This window comes from Chiloscyllium punctatum, chromosome 13, assembly GCF_047496795.1.
Source record: "Chiloscyllium punctatum isolate Juve2018m chromosome 13, sChiPun1.3, whole genome shotgun sequence".
Classification (NCBI taxonomy): domain Eukaryota; kingdom Metazoa; phylum Chordata; class Chondrichthyes; order Orectolobiformes; family Hemiscylliidae; genus Chiloscyllium; species Chiloscyllium punctatum.
Window position 1 is genome coordinate 84,788,784 of NC_092751.1, and position 18,871 is coordinate 84,807,654.

At 42.0% G+C, this 18,871-nt stretch overlaps 1 protein-coding gene across 1 annotated transcript in view; it reads left to right on the top strand.

Annotated features, from left to right (window-relative positions):
• Positions 1 to 18,871, top strand: part of LOC140484474 (LIM domain-binding protein 3-like) — a 209,769-nt gene that overhangs the window by 25,056 nt on the left and 165,842 nt on the right. The gene's annotated exons all lie outside the window — the stretch shown is intronic.

Consider the following 18,871-nt stretch of genomic DNA (forward strand, 5'->3'; position numbering starts at 1 on the left):
AACTTTAAGTATTGTCTTCGTGACCTCATTCCAGCAATGAAGTAAGTTATCACAATGAAGTTCACAATGAGTTGAGTCACTCCTGTATTGTATTGATTCATTCTATTCAGCTTCTTCATAGACATTTGGTTGCTTTGCCATTGCATTGTTTGATTGAAGTTGCTCATCAGTAAAACCTTCAACTGTTCTTTAAAAAAATTGCACAGGATTTTGGTTTTGCTGAAAAGGAGGCACAATGTTAATCCTTGTTAGAAGGTATCATCCATTAGGTGAATATTTAGCCTAACCATCGATACTTGTTGAGATTTGCCCCAGACATGGCAGACAGGGTGAAATCGGCACTCTGCTGTATTTACAGGGACCTGGAGATCCTGTCAGATGGGGTTCTACCGACATTGAACTACCTCCTCCCCCAGGACTGGCAGAGAAGGGCAAAACATCCGGGCATGTCAGCCTGGTCCAAGGTTGCCACCCATGTCAGTGAAGTCACAACCAAGAATTTGTAACTCTGTGCCCAGCCTTGGGATCGAACCACTTGCCTCAGTAGGCTGCTGGCACATATCTACTTGCCAGTGGTAGCACTTCCAGTCAAGTCAAAGTTGTGGTTTCAACTCTCACCAAAGGACTTCAGTATGTGACCTCAGCTGGCTCTTCAGTGCTGCAATGAAAGAGTGCAGCACTGTCAGAGGTGCAAATAATTCTGTAGATTCTGGAACAGTTCCAGAAGATTGTTCGTTAGCAAACGTAGCTTCTGTATTCAAAAAAGGTAGGAGAAAGAAGCAGTCATCTACAGATCTGTTATCCTGACATTGAGAAAGTGCTGAATCTATTAAGAAATAAAATTTATCTGTACATTTAGAAAGTCCATAGTATGAGCAGACCAACTTCACATGGTTTTGCAAAAGGGAAATCATGTTTGACAATGTTATTTAGGTTTTTTTGAGGATGTAACTAGTTAGGTAGATAAAAGGGAACCAGTTGATATGGTATACTTAGATTTTCATTTCATATAGTGCTGCACAAAAGTTTTATTTGCAAAATATGAGCTTGTAGAGTGAGAATAATAAATTGGCATGGACCGAAGGTTGGTTAATGGATAGGAGTTGAAGAGTAGGGCAAAATGGGGCATTTTTCAAGTTGGCAAACTGTGACTAGTGGAGAGTTACAAGCTTCAGTGCTGAGGCCTCAGCTACTAACAATCTATTCAAAGCTATATCAATGACCTAGACAAAGAGACCTAGACGAATATTTCTCAGTTTGTTGAAAATACAAAAGTAAGCTGTTTGGAGGATACAGAATCTGCAAAGGGAAGTAGACAGGTTTAGATTAGATTACTTACAGTGTGGAAACAGGCCCTTCGGCCCAACAAGTCCACACCGCCCTGCCGAAGCGCAACCCACCCATACCCCTACATCTACCCCTTACCTAACACTATGGGCAATTTAGCCTGGCCAATTCACCTGACCTGCACATCTTTGGACTGTGGGAGGAAACCGGAGCACCCGGAGGAAACCCACGCAGACACGGAGAGAATGTGCAAACTCCACACAGTCAGTTGCCTGAGGTGGGAATTGAACCCAGGTCTCTGGCGCTGTGAGGCAGCAGTGCTAACCACTGTGCCACCGTGCCGCCCAACAAGTCAACACCGACCCTCCGAAGAGCAACCCACCCAAACCCATTCCCCTACATTTACCCCTTCACCTAACACTACGGGCAATTTAGCATGGCCAATTCACCTGACCTGCACGTTTGGACTGTGGGAGGAAACTGGAGCACCCGGAGGAAACCCTGTTAGTGAGCAAACCTGGTTAATTTCAACAAGGTGGAAATTGGAGTATATTGTAGTTGTAAGCATAGAAAAGCAGATGTTTTTAACACGGTATAAAAGTTGTAAATATTGCTAATTAGAGAAACTTGGGTATATTATTGCAAGGTACACAAAATTAGCATGTGGGTACATCAAGAAATTAGGAAGTCAAAAGGCATGTTGCTCTTTATTTCAGGGGACTGGAGTACAAGAATAAGGAAGTCTTGCTGCAATTGTACAGAGCTTTGATGAGGCCACACGTGGAATATTTTGCATTGTTTTGGTTTCCATATTTAAGGAAGGATATACTTTCATAGGATGCAGGCCAATAAAAACTCAACATATTAGTTCACCGGGCTGTTCCTGTGAGGGAGAGGCTGTGTAACTTGGTTCTGTTTTCTCTGGAGTTTAAAAGAGGAGAGGGCATCTTATCGAAACACATGTGATGGTGAAGAGGGCTGAAAGGTTGTTTCCTCCATGATCTCTTCCTGCTCCTCTTTCTTTTGTTTTTAAGACTTTTTGATGTTTATCTGAAGTTCTGCCTGTCTGCTCAGTTGAACATGAGAGATGTACTAACCAACAATACTCCCTCAAACAACCCAAACAATGCAGTCCACATTCATAGAGGCATACAGCATGAAAACAGACCTTTCGGTCCAACTAGTCTACGCCAACTGTTTTCCTAAACTAAACCAGTCTCACTTTGGCCCATATCCCTCAAGCCTTTCCTTTTCATGTATTTATCCAAATGTCTTTTAAATGTTGTAACTGTATCTGCACCACCACTTCCTCTGGGCAGTTCATTTCATCCATGAACACACTGTAAATAAGAAAGTTGCCTCTTCTCTCACCTTAAAAATATGACTCTCTAAAAACCTCTAATGTCATCCTTCAACCTCTTATACTCCAGGGAAAACAGTCCCAGCCGATTTGTATAACTCAAACCACTTCCATTTCAAGCAACATCCTGGTAAATCTTTTCTAAACCCTCTCCAATTTAATAATATCCTTCCTATAGCACTGTTGTTTGTAGGTGTTTGCTTCAAGTAAAATTGGCCGCAATATCAATTGTCAAAACAACACGGTGCTGTCACTTCAGAAGTGACCCATTTGGCTGTAAAATGTTTTGGGCTTTAATGATGTTTCCCATGTATTGGAGCGGGGTGGGGGTGGAGCACACTCAGTCAATCAGTCCCAGCTGTGCCCTGTTCTTTCCCATTTTCTCATTTACATTTAGGAACACATTTGACTTGGGAGTGCATTACGTCAAGCTCTTTTGAGGCCTAGAGGGGCTATCTCTTCAGAAGTTCCAGTTGGTATGAAACTGAAGACTGATACAGAGTAGATTTGGCATTGTATCCTGAAACGAGGAGGCTGAGGCTGAGTTTTGGGGACGGAGAGGAAAGGTGGGATGGTGGTGGAAACAGGAAATGTATTGTGGAGCATTATGTGATGGTTCAACATAGTCCCACACACCAAACAAGCTGAATGACAGCACCCAGCATGGTCAGGGATGTCCTGACTGACTAGATTTACAAATGTTCCTTAGCTTTTGAATAAAAGCCAGTGCGCTCCATGCACGAGTTTGGGACTTCAGGTTTATTTCTGCTGTCAGCTGTTAGAGGTGACAGACAGGAGCTTTTAATAGCTAAGAGCTGAAGGTCAGGGAACAGTGACAGATAGCTGAGGCTATAGATACTGCTGTGTCTGTAAGTGTTGTCAGCTTTAAAGGAGACCTCTGGCACAACCAAACATTTATAGCAATACCCTACTGTATTTTTAAATCATGTCTCATTTCCATTGAACTATTTGCATTTCATGGAAGTTGCATTACATTGTATCTGAAAGTTGTTTGAAAAGAATGTTTACAATTTAAACTCATCTCCTCACCTGCCATCTCCCACCGCCATTATTCTTATAGCTCTTGCAATTATTTCATGGGGAAATGTGTACCAGTGACCTATAGAGATCAACAAGGTTGACACTTGATCTTTAGTGTGTGTTAGCTGATCCTGCAGTGGCCCAGGGGTCTGGTCACTGTCTTTGATTACAGTATACCTGGTCTAGGAATGGGATAGACTCTGCTCCTGCTTCATGCTGAATGACCCGCATGGGTCGTGCTTGCATCATAGGTTGAAAAGATCATGCTAAAACAGCATGGAGAAACTCCCAAGGCCAGAATGCTCAAAATGAAGAATGCATTTCTGATCAAAGTACTCTGTGTTCCTGCAGTGTGCTTGTCTGTTTCTGCACCTCCAAACCATCAGAAGCACAGCCTTCAGTCAACAAACTCCAACTCTAGATTTCTCACTAAACGTAAGATCATAAGAAAGAGGAACAATTATAGGCCAAGTGCCATGCAATGACCAGCTCCAATAAGAGAGAATCTAACTCATCACCCCATGACATTCAATAGCATTACCATCAGTGAATTCCCCCACTATTAACATCCAAGGTGGGGGTGGTTACTATTGATCAGCAACTGAATTAATCCAAATGCAGCTGCAAAAGCAGGCCAGAGACTATGAAAATGGCAGCAAGTAACTCGCCTCCTGACTCCCAAAGTCTGTCCATTATCTCCAAGGTACAAATTAGGAATGTGATTGAATACAGGTCGGAGCAAGTTACTGCAGATGCTGGAATCTGTACTGAAAACAACAAATGCTAGAAATCACAACAGGTCAGGCAGCATCCATGGAGAGATAGCAAGCTAATGTTTGAATCTAGATGACTCTTCCTCAGAGCTGCATGTGATGGAACACTCCTGACATACCTGGACGAGTGCAGCTGTAATAACACTCAACAAGTTTGACACCATCTAGTACAAATCAGCTCAGTTAACTGGTATCACATCAACACACATTCATTTCCTGTACTGCCAATGCTCAATGGCAGCAGTTGTATCATCTACAAAGATGTGCTGCAGAAATTCACCAACAATCCTTAGGCAGCCCCTTCCAAACCTATGATCACTAGCATCTATCAGACCTCAAAGTGGAGGTGCTGGTATTGGACTGGGGTGGACAAAGTTAGAAGTCACATGATACCAGGTTATAGTCCCAACTGGTTTATTTAAAATAACAAGCTTTCAGAGCACTGCTGCTTTGTCAAGTAACTTCGCCTGCTGAAGGACCAGCACTCCAAAAGTAACCTGGCGTTGTGTGCCTTCTGACGTTATCCATGAGACCATGGTAAGACAAAGGAACAGGAATAGGCCATTCGGCTTCTTGAACCTGCTCTGTCATTCAGTAGGATCATAGTTGATCCAACATTCCTCACTTTACACTTCCCTGCCCTTTTGACACTTTGCATCTTGACCAAATTTGGATTCATTACATTTGAGACCCTCAGACTGATTCTTGTGGCACTCCACCAGTTATACATTTTCAACTTTAAAAAGACCCATTTTCCTGACTATCTGTCTTCTGTGTTAACCAACCCTGGATCCATTTTAATACATTATCTCCAATACACTGAGCTCCTATCTTGTTTGCAAAACCTTTTATGTGGCACCTTATCATGTGCCTCTTGAAACCAAAATCCCCTCTGTGTTTACTGATTCCTCCTTATACACTCTGCTTTGTTTGCTCAAAGAAAGCTACCAAATTGGTCAAAAATGATTTCGCTTTAACAAAACCATGTTGACTCAGTTTGACTACATTCCGCTTTTCTAAATGTCTCTTATTTCTTCCTTATTAATAGATTTAAAAGGCATTTGGATGGCTATATGAATAGGAAGGGATTAGAGGCTTATGGGCCAAGTGCTGGCAAATGGGACTAGATTAGGTTTGGATATATGGTTGGCATGGACAAATTGGACCAAAGGGTCTGTTTCTGTGCTGTACATCTCTATGACTCTAATATTTTCCAAATGAAAGACATTAGGCTATGCTTTTCTGCTTTCTGTCTCCCCCCGTTTCTTGAACAGCGGCATCAAATTAGCAGTTTTTCATCCACTGGAGTCCTTGTGAAATCCAGTGACTGCTGGAATATTTTGATCAATGCCTCCACTATCTCTGCAGCCACTTCCTGGATGAGGGTGCCTTTAGAACCTAAAGACTCATCTGGCTCTTTGTTTGTCACATATTTTGTGCCACGTGATAGACACTATTACAATATAATTTCTCCTATTAGCACTTTGTTTATCAGGATGTTTATAATGTCCTCCACTGAGAAGACCAGCCAAAATGTTGGCTTAAATTACTTGACATTTCTCTGTTCCCACTATCATTTCCCCAGTCATACCCTAAAAAGGTCCCAACTTACAGCTACTCTCTTTTTTGTTGTTTGTTTTTAAATTTCTTGCCAATTCTCTTTTGTAATCAATTTTCTCCTCTGTTGGCTTTTCAGTCATCCACTCATAGTTCCTAAAATATTCCTAATCTTCTGGCCTATCACTAGTTTTTGCCCAATTGTATGTCTCTGTTTTAGATTTGATTCTCTCCTCAACTACCTTTGTTAACCACAGTTGGTTCATCCTTCTCATTGAGTCCTTCCTTTTGAGCTGAATAAATTTTGGTGAGCATTATGAAATACCTACTTGAATGTCTTTCACTACTCACCCACTGACTTTCTCCTTAGTCTATTTTCCCAACTCATTTTAGACGACTCTTCTCGTCCTCTGTAATTACGTTAATTAAATTTATTTATTTTAAGGATATGGTTTGAGACCTGAGTTACTCTCCCTCAAAATGAACTTGAAATTCAGTTATGTTGTGCTCGCTATCCCCTAGATGCTCCCTTAACTACCAGATCTCAAATTAACCCTGCTTTATCACACATTAGTAAAGCTAAAATAGCTCATTCCCAGGTAGGTTCTGCAATGTACAGCTGTAAGAAAGATTCCCTGATGCACTCAAAATTTTTTTTTTGTAAATTTGTCTTCAAATAAATACTTTCAGGGTGCTCTATAGTTGTAGGCTCTTGTTGAATATGCATATGTTATTAGGATACAATACAGACACTGGTGATATTCTGTGTGACTGATGTGTTTTCTTTAAAAAAAACAAATGTGTAAATGAAGTTGAGGAACAACGAGACCTTGGACCACAGGTTAATAGCAAATAAAACACTGTTGATCATTAGTTTAGACAAAACCTGAACAGCCTGGGGCTCTATTCTCAAGGAAATTGCAAGCTGAGAAGTAACTTGATCGAGGCCTTTCAAGATGATGGCTGGGTTTGCTGTAGAGAGGATGCTTCCAATTGCAGGCTTGTCTTGACTAGGGACCATAGATATAAAATAGTTAGCAATAAATTCAACAGGGAATTCAGAAGAAACCTTTTTTTAACAGAAAGAATGGTTAAAATGTGGAATATGTTGCTACAGGTTTTAGAGACAAATACCACAATTTAATGGAAACTAGATAAGTACATGGGTGAGAAAGGATGAGAAGAATATCTTGTTGGGCTTGAACAAAGTAGGATAGGAGGGAAATCATGTAGAGCACATACAGTGCCAAAGATCTGCTGGCTCAATGGCTTGTTCCTATGTGGTAAATGAGGGTTTGTGATGTTAGAGTACATGATGTATACCAGAAAAACCTTGGTCCCTGTCAAGGCTAGTATCTGGAAGTCTATGAACAACAAACCCCAAACTATGTACATTAATATACTATCTCAGATTGCATATACAGCCTGCATTATAGGTGTTTTTAATCAACCTGTTCAGAGGTGTTATGATACGCTTTGGGAGTAAGTGGGATTTCAACCCAGGCCTCCATGAGGTAGGGGTATTACAACTGAGCCACAAAAGGCCTTTTTAAAATATTAGTTACAAATGAAACTGTTTCATGAAGTTGCTCCTTTAAATCAACCTGTTTGGAGATGCAGTGACAGTTTTTCAGAAGCAGGTGGGACTTGAACTTGGATCTTCTGGCTCAGAAATAGAAACACCACCACTGTGCCACAAGATCCCTGGGTTATGTGCTTAAGTTTATTATTGTATCATATACATAGTTGACCAGCTGACTGACTGGCTGCTTGCTACCAAGCTAATTGACTGTACAGACGGCAAGATGGAGACCTCTTTTATACTAGAATGTCACTTGTCACAGTGTCATTTTGCTTTAAATTTTTTGTCATCTTTCTGAGATCTGTGCAATATAACAACTGTAAATATTTTGAGATGCAAGGCCATGAGGTGAAAGAAAACAAAATTGTCACTGACATTGCATTGCGCCTTCTGTTTAAGTTCCCAAATTCTACCGTACATTATTCAGTGGTAATGAATCAAGACCAACAAATCTGTCAGGGGAAGGCCTGTGTCACAGGTCACCCATTGGTCCTCTATCCCTTAGCTTTCTGTAATAGTCTTTCAGACTTACTTGTGTATTAACTGGTTAAGAGATAGCTCCTCCCTGTCGTGGAGGTCAGTGTATAGTATGGAGAAAGCCATGGGCTTTACGGATTTAACTGGATGCTGTTGTTCTCATTTCTTCCCACCTCCAACTTTTGATGAAAAATTTGGGGATGATCCCTCTCACCCCTGACAACTTGCTCTAGAGTCATTGATTAATTGGAGAGTCTTAATGACTTCAGAGCAAGACTTGCACCCCTGCTCTTGGTAAGGTACCTCATCTCTGAAAGCTGTTAGATAATGCAGTGTTAGACAGGCGGGACAGGGAGAACTGCAGGGAGACTTCCAAAAGAAGAATCAATGAAAGTTACCGGGCTAGTCACTTGCAGTGGGCCTGCTGGTTAATTCCCAATGGTAGCATCGTGAAATCTTGAATGTACACTAATTGGCCACGAGTAGGTGGCCTCCAATTGCCTACTTTGACATTCACAGAATTGTAGCAGGGCAGGGAGAGTAGACAAAGGCATGGCACCCACAATATTATATGACCCACCCCTGCCTGAGAAACCCACTGCCAGAAGACTATAAATTCCAGTCCAGGGTGAAGGAGAGGGGTGAGAATTAAATCTTAAAATAATTTCAAATTTTCTGTCAATTTTGACTGCACACACCTTTGCACCATTAGTAGAGAGACAAAGAACATCTTGCATCATACACTTCCTTTTTTTGGAGGGTGCTTTGAAGTACCTTGCATGTACTTTTGAGATTTAGAAGTAACGAAAGCTGAACATGGCAGCACAAACAGCAAAGGGAAAGCCTACAAAAACATTGCCCAATAAAATAATGACATATAATGGAGATTATTTGCATGTAGAAGACGACATCAGGGCTTAATTTTGCAGTAAAAAATAATTGTTGAGGTTAGTAGTGCTCATCTGTACACCAAATTGGACCGGACTTCCGAAGAGCATCCATTTGGAGTTAAGTGCAGAAATTGGAAAGTTGCTTCTCAAGATGCATTGTTTTGATTTTGCTTTTAAAAATAGAGTGAGAACTCATCAACTTTCTATGTCTAATCTATCCTTTTTTGTCTCTTATTTTGCTTTCTGTGTCTGATTTGACATTGAATTCAATATTCCACCTTGTACTTCCTGGTTCACACTCTCTGCACTTCTCATTAACTCTTCAGTCTTATCCATCAAAAGATACACAAATCTCAAGTTTGGGGAGCTGTGCTCTCTAGAAGGTTTTGCTGACAGAAAATTGTGGACGACAATATGCCGAAGGACCATAAGCAAAATGGAGTCCGACAAGCAGCTACCAGATTGACTTATCAATGCAAGTTAACCTGATTTATTTTAATGTTCTTATGTTCGAGCACAGATTGTTTGAGAGAAATATTTCAAATTCTTGCCCTCAATAATTTGCAAGAAGTATCTCCTGACCATATATGATGTTTAGTGGCAGATAACATTGCAACTACATTAGTCTGTGCACACTTTAAGTAAAACATGAAGCTTCCTTCTCTGTGTTCCAGTAGCAATCTCAAAAATGCTACTTTGATTATTTAAACCCTTTGCAGGCAAAGATCCAATGTACTGTGACATCCAAAGGCTATTCAAGTAAGATAGAAGACAATAGTGGAGACAATTGCATCCACTTGGCCTGGATTTCAGTGATTAAAAGGGGACAGGATTTTGAACCAGTGGACTGCGTTGTCTTTTTCTCAAGGGTTCACCACACTTGGTGCAGAGTTTCATAACTCTTCATCTTACTGGAATGGGAATTGGATTCTTTGAAAACCCAGTGGTTGGTGCAATTTGCCAAGTTTTTTTTAGTCCCGACCAAAGGTCAATGTATCACTGACACCAAAGTATCAATTTGCCTCACAGGAGAACCTCTTGATAGGTCAAAAGCAGAATGTGCAATCTGATAGGTTGTAGAACTGCTTGGGCTCTCAATCTGATTCAAATTCATTCTCCATGTGGCATTCCCACAAGGAAAAGGAGACTAGAATGGAGGCGATTTGGACACTTCATTGGGAGTTTGTCCTTCTGTCATCCTTTTATTGGGAAGATTAAGGCAGCAAGCCGTGAGCTAGAGACTTCTAAAGAAATGAAGCCTTTTTACCTCTAGATTCTAGTCAGATTCTCACACAGCAAATCACCCAACAATGATTGATGTGACTGACCAACCTCTTCAAGCTCCTGAGGAGACCTTTTAGATATTTTCTAATCAACCTGATCAGAGATGCTATTGCACACCTTTGCAGCAGATGGTACTATGAACCTGGGTCTCCTGATGCAGGGTAGGGGACAATAGCACTGCATCACAAAGGAGAAAGTGAGGACAGCAGATGCTGGAGATCAGAATTGAAAAGTGTGGCACTAGAAAAGCGCAGCAGGTCAGGCAGCATCCGAGGAGCAGGAGAATCAATGCTTTGGGTATAAGCCCTTCAGCAGGAATGTTTGGAGAGGGGGGAGGAGAAGAAGGAGTTGAGAGATAAATATGAGGATGGGGCTGGGGGGAAGGTAGTTGGGACCACACGGAGTTTCAACCACACAGGAATCAACATTGATTTCACCAGTTTCCTCATCTCCCCTTTGCCCCATCTCATCCCAGATCCAACCTTCCAACTCGGCACCACCCTCTTGAACGGTCCCACCTGTCCATCTTCCTTCCCACCTATCTGCTCCACCCTCTGCTCTGACCTATCACCATCACCTCCCCACCTGCACCTTCCCCCCCCCAACCCCATCTCTCTTCTATTTATCTCTCAGCCCTCTTCCCCAACCCCACCCCACCCCACATTCCTGATGAAGGGCTTCTCCGCGAAACATCAACTCTCCTGCTCCTCAGCTGCTGCCTGGCCTGCTGTGCTTTTCCAGAGCCATACTTTTCAACTCTGCACTACAAAGCCCCCATGTGATATGTTAACATGCTCCAATTGTGCTGCTTCTTCGTATCAACTGAAAGCAGTTTGCCGAGCTTGGAGGTGAGTTTACACCTTCCTGATAAAGCCTGGTGTCCTGCTAAATATCACCTCCTCCCCCGATGCCATTCAGATCATGAAGTCCAACTTTCTTCTCTGTCGCTGTGGTGTATACTTGAAGTGAAAGTATTGGTCACAACAAATAATCCTTCCTTAACATTTACCTAAAATTAAGTATCAAAGGTTTTATGAGCCTGTAACATTGAAGATGTCATTTACAAGGGGATTTCTTTTCAAGAGCAGGAATGTTATTCCTTATAGAAAGCCGATTGTAACTGCTTGTCTGTGGAGCAAACATGTTGAGGCTGGGTTGTTAAATATACTCAAGTCTGAAATAGATATATTTTTAATCAGTAAGGGAATCTTTGGGAAAAATGCAGGAAAATGGAGTTGAGAATTATTAGCACAGTGTTGATCTCAATGAATGGTGTAGTAGATGTGATGGGTAGAATAATTCTGCTTCTGTGTCTTTATGATTAGGCCAACTCCAGTAGGAGAACCTCCTGATTGGCAGCTCTGCCTCAGTGATTTGGTCTGTTTCAGTGCCCTCCTTCATATATTTTTATCAGTGCATTACAACTCCACGAGAAAGAGTCATCAGCTCAGGAATTATGCCAAGGAGAAAGTTGATTGCTGAGTACTATAAAACTGATAGCTGTTGGACATTTCTGTTTCCCATTCGATCTTCTCAACCCTTCCTATTCCTCTTCAGGGTATCTTGACTTAAGTTTGGGTGAGGTTTAAGCAACATGCAGTCCTGTGTTGCAAGTAGGTTTTATTCCTGAGTTCGATTTGAATGCAAGTTAGAACACAATGCAGGACAATATAAAGCAGCTCATCATAAGTACGGGAAATGTTCATATGCCAGGTCTTTAAAAGTACACTCCAAAAATGGGATTGCGTTCATAAGTATGAGCGTTTGTAAATTGGCTGTTCGTAAATCGGGCACTCTTTGAAATTGATTGGAGAGGCATAATAACTGAATCTGAACCACCAGGGGAAAGGCGCTGAACCACTCCCCATTTCTGAGTTTCCGACTGGTGGAGCAGAGCCTATAGAGAAGTAAAGTAAGTCTAAAAGCGACATCTCATTTCCACCTATATCTGTGTATATATAGCTACTGACGTTTCCACCTGATTTATACTATAATAATAGTGTTATTAGCCTCACCATTATTATTATTTCAGCCCACTCCCTCCACGGATCGCCACTTTGACATGGTGGAGATGCTTGTATGCTCCACTGATCCCTTGAGCATCACCATTAGTACAGCTTTCCTCTTGGCAACAAGGCTGAGGATTCTGTAAGGGATCACAATCTCAGGAAAAGGGGCAGGCCACTTAGGACTGAAATGGGGAGAAATTTCATCACTCAGAGAGTGGTAAACCTGAGGAATTCTCTACTACAAAAGGCAATGGAGATCACCTCTCTGAATACATTTCAGGAATAAACAGATGTCTAGACACTAAAGATATCAAGGGCATGAAAGAGTGCGAGTATGACACTGAAACAGAAAATCAACCATGATTATGCTGAATTGACAGGACTCTGCCTCCTATTTTCTATGTTTATAGAGGTAGACCAACACCCACAAGATTCCCCCTCCAAGTTACATATCATCCTGATTTGGAACTTAATACCACTGAACCTCCACTGTCAATGGCCACCTCCTTTCATCACTGTGGTGCACTCTCATTATGTCAACTGTAACAATTCATAAACCAGTTCACCAACACCTTCTCCAGAATAGGCAACAAATGCTGGTCTTGCCAACGGTACCCATATCTCAAACATCTGTTGACTGTATGTCAATGAGAACTGGACTCTACATATGTGTCTGAGTATGCCAGAGCAAATATTTCCCTCTCAGGTTTAAAGTAATCTGCATTTGTAAAGCATCTTTCCTAGCTCCTGGATGTCTTAAAGTGCTCAACGGCCATTGAAGTCCTTTTTGAAGCATAGTTGCCACTTTATGTATGAAATGCGAGAGTGAATGTGCTGTTTGTGGGAGTTTGCTATACATAATGTGACAAAAGACAGATAATCAGTTTTCAGACTTTATCGAACATTAACCATGAATAGAGCAACAGTGGAACTACTCTGTTCCTCTTCAAAGTAGAGCCATGGGCTCTTTTCACAGCCACATGTGAGGATAGACAGGGCTTCAGTTTAATATAAAACAAGAAAAACTGCAGATGTTGAAGATCTGAAACAAAAACAGAAATTGTTAGAAAAACTCAGTATGTTTGCCAACATCTGTGGATAGAAAATATGGTTAAAGTTTCAAGTGCAGTCACCCTTCCTCAGAACTGCAAAACCACCAGTTCTGAGGAAGGGGCACTGGACACAAAATGTTAACTATGGTTTAATAGATGGCCCCTCAGGCAATAGAGCGCTCCTGTGCAGTATTGCACAGGACAGTTCTGGCAATGCAACACTCCCTCAGTACTGTACAGGGCAGCTGTGGTAGTGTTGCACTCCCTCAGTACTGCACAGGGCAGCTGTGGCAATGCAGCACTCCCTCAGTACTGTACAGGACAGCTCTAGCAATACAGCACTCCTTCAGTACTGCGTGGGACAGCTCTAGTAGTGCAGCACTCCCTAGGCATTGTGTGGGAAAGCTCTATCAATGCAGCACTCCCTTGATACTGCATGGGACAGCTCTGGCAATGCTGCACTCCCTCGATACTGTACGGGACAGCTCTGGCAATGCAGCTTTCCCTCAGTAATGCATGGGACAGCTCTGGCAATGCAGCACTCCCTCAGTACAGTACAGGACAGCTCTGGCAATACAACACTCCCTCAGTACTGCATGAGACAGCTCTGGCAATGCAGCATTCCCTCAGTACTGCACAGGACAGATCTGGTAGTGAGCACTTCCTCAGTACTGTACAGGGACAGCTCTGGCAATGCAGCATTTCCTCAGTACTGCATGGGACTGCTCTGGCAATATAGCACGACCTCAATACTGTACAGGACAACTCTGGCAATGCAGCAGTCCCTCAGTATTGCATGGGACAGCTCTAGCAATGCAGTAGTCCCTCAGTACTGTACAGGTCAGCTCTAGTAGTGTTGCACTCCCTCAGTACTGCACAGGGACAGCTCTGGCAATGCAGCAGTCCCTCAGTACTGCACAGGGACAGCTCTGGCAATGCAGCAGTCCCTCAGTACTGTACAGGGACAGCTCTGGTAGTGTTGCACTCCCTCAGTACTGTACAAGACTGCTCTGGTAGTGTTGCACTCCCTCAGTACTGTACAGGCCAGCTCTGGCAATGCAGCAGTCCCTCAGTACTGCACAGGGACAACTCTGGCAATGTAGCACTCCCTCAGTACTGCACAGGGACAGCTCTGGCAATGTAGCAGTCCCTCAGTACTGCACAGGGACAGCTCTGGCAATGCAGCACTCCCTCAGTACTGCACAGGGACAGCTCTGGCAATGCAGCAGTCCCTCAGTACTGCACAGGGACAGCTCTGGCAATGCAGCAGTCCCTCAGTACCGCACAGGGACAGCTCTGGCAATGCAGCACTCCCTCAGTACTGCACAGGACAGCTCTGATAGTGTTGCACTCCCTCAGTACTGTACAGGACTGCTCTGGTAGTGTTGCACTCCCTCAGTACTGTACAGGACAGCTCTGGCAATGCAGCAGTCCCTCAGTACAGCACAGGGACAGCTCTGGCAATGCAGCAGTCCCTCAGTACAGCACAGGGACAGCTCTGGCAATGCAGCAGTCCCTCAGTACAGCACAGGGACAGCTCTGGCAATGCAGCAGTCCCTCAGTACTGTACAGGGACAGTTCTGGCAATGCAGCATACTCTCTGCACTGCACGGGATTGCTTTGGCAATGTAGTACTCCTTTAATTATGCATGAGACTGCTCAGACAACCCAGCACTCCTTCAGTGTTGCATAGACGGTCAGACTAAACGTTTTGCTTGAGTCTGTACAGTGAAACTTTAATTTTTATTTGTTCATGCTATATGGCCATCACTGGTATCATTGGCTGATTCTTAATTGCTGAGAGGGCAGATCAGAGTCAGTCACATTGCTGTAGGTCTGGTGTTACATGTAGAGCACCAGGTAAGAACAGCAGATTTCCTTCCCTAAAAGGCACTAGTGAAACGAATGGTGTTTTTTTGCAACAAGAAACAGTAGTTAATTGGTTGTCATTAGGCTAGTATTCTCCTTTAAATTCCAGATTTGATTGAATTACAATTTCTCCGTCTACCATTGAAGAATTCTAATCGGATATCCTTAGGACATTAGCCTGCGAATCTGGATTAACAGTTCACTAAGACATGATTCCCCAAACGTCACAACCTTCTGACTTGGGACACCAATAAACTTAATGCTGTATTTGATTCGATCAAACATAAAATGTAAACATTTTAATTCTGGTGAAGATGCAGATATAGGTTTTATCAATCATGGGAGCTGCTACCATCAATGATTTAAATTATTAACTCTGATTTCGATCTTTCAGTTGAAGACTAGTCCAGCATATTTTAGAAATATTTCATACTGTAGAGATTCTGCTTCACAAGCAAATGTTACATGTTGCCAACGTTCGGGAGAAAAGTGATTTGAAGATGAAATGTACTTAGTCAGAAGCGAGAGGTTTCCATTGTCAGTATCTGGTAATTGTGCATGACAAACCAAGGTCCGTGCTATGTGCTTGTCAGCTTTGCCCTGACTCATTGATTTGAGTGTGATGGACAGGGGATATTTTGGTTGCAACAGACAGGGTCAACAATTACATTCTGTACGGAACAGCATCTTACGGAGGAGAATGGATACCAAAGGGTGAGTTATAGGCTGGATTTCCTTCTGAAGGTGTTTGTGAATTTATCAACGATAAATACTGGGCAGGGGAGGTGGTGAGTTATAGGTTGCATTACAGTTGGGTTCTCTCACAGTCTCTCCAATGTGAGGAGGGATTCCTGTGTTCCTCTGTTTTGACCCTGATCGACACAGATGAAATGTTTGTAGTTGGTTATTGGTCTTACAGTACATTAAAGAAATGTTCCACCATTACAGGTAGAAAACTCATTAAAATCTGATCTTCCCAGAACTTATTTAATGGTAATTAAACATTGTGGATTTTTTAGATGGAACTGTATTTCCTTAACAGTTAGATGACCTGATACTCATGTGGTTGGTGAACAGCACACCATTTGACTCACTATTCATAATCTGTGAAATTCCACCAGAATCATATAAAAGTTTTAATGGGAACAACAAGTCCTGTAAATTTCCACATTTCTTGCTGACATAAGTCAGTCATAAAACACAGTGAGCTGTTCCTGTGGGTTCTGGAACAGCAAGGGAACATTCTGATCTTCCAAATCCCCAAAGGAAATAGCAACATTAAATTCTGAACAGGTTGGTTAGAAAAATAGGTTAAACCTGGGAGTCAGGCAATGTTACCTGCAGGCATTTTTTATCCTGTGGTCATTTTGGATTTCTTGCCAAATGGACAAATCATTTCTGCTCTCGCACCAATCCATTGTATGATGCAATGCAGCCTGTAGGAAATCTGAAATTTTAACATCAGAGATACACTCCTAAAATGATACATCCTAGGAAATCTGATTAAAATTTTTGAACATCTTCTGCGTCTTCCCTAAGATGTAGCTTACTATCTAACCGAGAGGCTAAAAGTGTCTCAATTGCTGTGTCACAACCTGGATGTTGTAACTGCATATGTGTTTGAGTAAAGCTCTTCAACCCATTGGTTAGGCCAATGTTGGAATATTGCATGCAGGGATTTCCCAACAGGCTGACCTTTAGGTGTGAATCAGAAATTGTTACAATTCCCATAGAGACCTAACATTTGTCAAAAATAAATTTGTATTTCCAGTGATTGAAAGGATCATAGCATAAGATTATGGACAGCACAGAATAAAGCAACATTGACTGAACACAATGTATTGTTAACAACGTATGCTTTGAATTATAGAAAATCATCCATATAACTTTTAACATTATTCGATATTCTCTTGCCATGGCTAAACATTATGGTTTCACTTAAATGGTCACTTTATTCTCCACTAGCTGGTTAGAAGCTATTTTCTGCCTCTAGTTGTCTGATTCCTTTTCCTTTCCCAGCTGAGTAATCTCTATTTTCAGAACTGACTTCCACTGTGAGTTAAAAATCACACAACACCAGTTATAGTCCAACAGATTTATTTAGAAGCACTAGCTTTTATAGCTAGTGAAGGAACAGTGCTCCAAAAGCTACTGCTTCCAAATAAACCTGTTGGACTATACCCTGGCATTGTGTGATTTTTAACTAGGCAAAAGTGAGAACATCAGATGCTGGAGATTAGAGTCGAGAGTGTGGTGCTAGAAAAGCACAGCAGGTCAGGCAGCATCCAAGGAGCAGGAGAATCGATATTTTGGGCAAAAGCCCTTCATCAGGGCTTTTGATGAAGGACTTATGCCCAAAACATCAATTCCCCTGCTTTTTGGATGCTGCCTGACCTGCTGTGCTTTTCCAGCACCACACTCTCGACTCTAATCTCCAGCATCTGAAGTTCTCACTTGTGCCTAGTTGATTTTTAACTTTGTCCACCCCAGTTCAACACTGGCACCTCCACACCATTCCACTCCACTATGAGTGTTATAGTGGACGATTCTTCCCTCTCACAGAGGTTAGGTAAAGTACACAGTCTCCTTTAAATCCTTATGACTCGGTCTCATCAATCTGAGCACAAGCTTGCACCCAGGTACAGTGGGTGAACAACAGAGTTGGCTATCTCTTTGCTTCAGGTGCAAGACTGGCTGTCTACATCTCCTGTCCTATACCTCTCAGATGGCTGTAGACTCTCCTGGTTTATGAGATTCAGTAATATCTTACAATCCACATTCATACCCAGTGCCTTGTAATGCACTCTTTCCTTTCTAAAACTCATCTCCATGGCAACAAGAATCTCATGGGCCTCATATCCAAGTAGAAATGCAAATTAACTATCCTAAGATTCTCACTACACTTAGACTTACATACAAAGTTTAAAATATAATTATTTATAAAACCTGACTCATAACCTCTTATGAGATTTGGAAATTATCAGTCTACACATAAATAGAACAACTGGTTTTCCCATTGTCCACAAGAAGAAGAACATTGAGCACCTTTGTAACAAGTATCTTGATTTAGTCTCCTCTTGTCCCCATAGCAACCAAGATATTTAGGCTTGTTGTCAGGTAGAATTCAGAGTACTCATATGACTGTCTACATTCTTGCAATTTACCTTCAGTTACAGGGAGTTCTAAAACATTTGTCTTACAAACTTTCAAAATAAAATAAATAGACCTTGTACAGCCTTTGCAAACAGTACCCCTGGGTGTTAAGAAGATACACTGTTTGAAACAAATCACTACAGGGTGCTGATCTCTTCTGGAGCAGATTCAAAGTGGCACAATATGAAGTTTACAAGATGGTTTAATCTGTAATCTTGCTGCTGGCTTTGCGTGGTGCATGAGTACCTTGTACGTTGACATAGTGCAGAAGTGGAGGCCAATCAGCTCATTGTGTTGTTGCCAGCTCTTTGATGGAACTGTCCAATTAGTCCCACTTTTGTCTGTCCCCGTGGCCTTGCAAATATTTGCTTTATGAGTTATTCAAGAGGCTCCAAGTTCACAGGAAGTTTCAGCAAAGAAATAACTGCAAGATGCCAGAATTCAAAAACACCATTTTATGCTGCTGTATACTGGATAACTATCAGCAGCGTATTGACACACCATTTGAGTGGATGGCTAGGTTTGGGTACGGGAGGC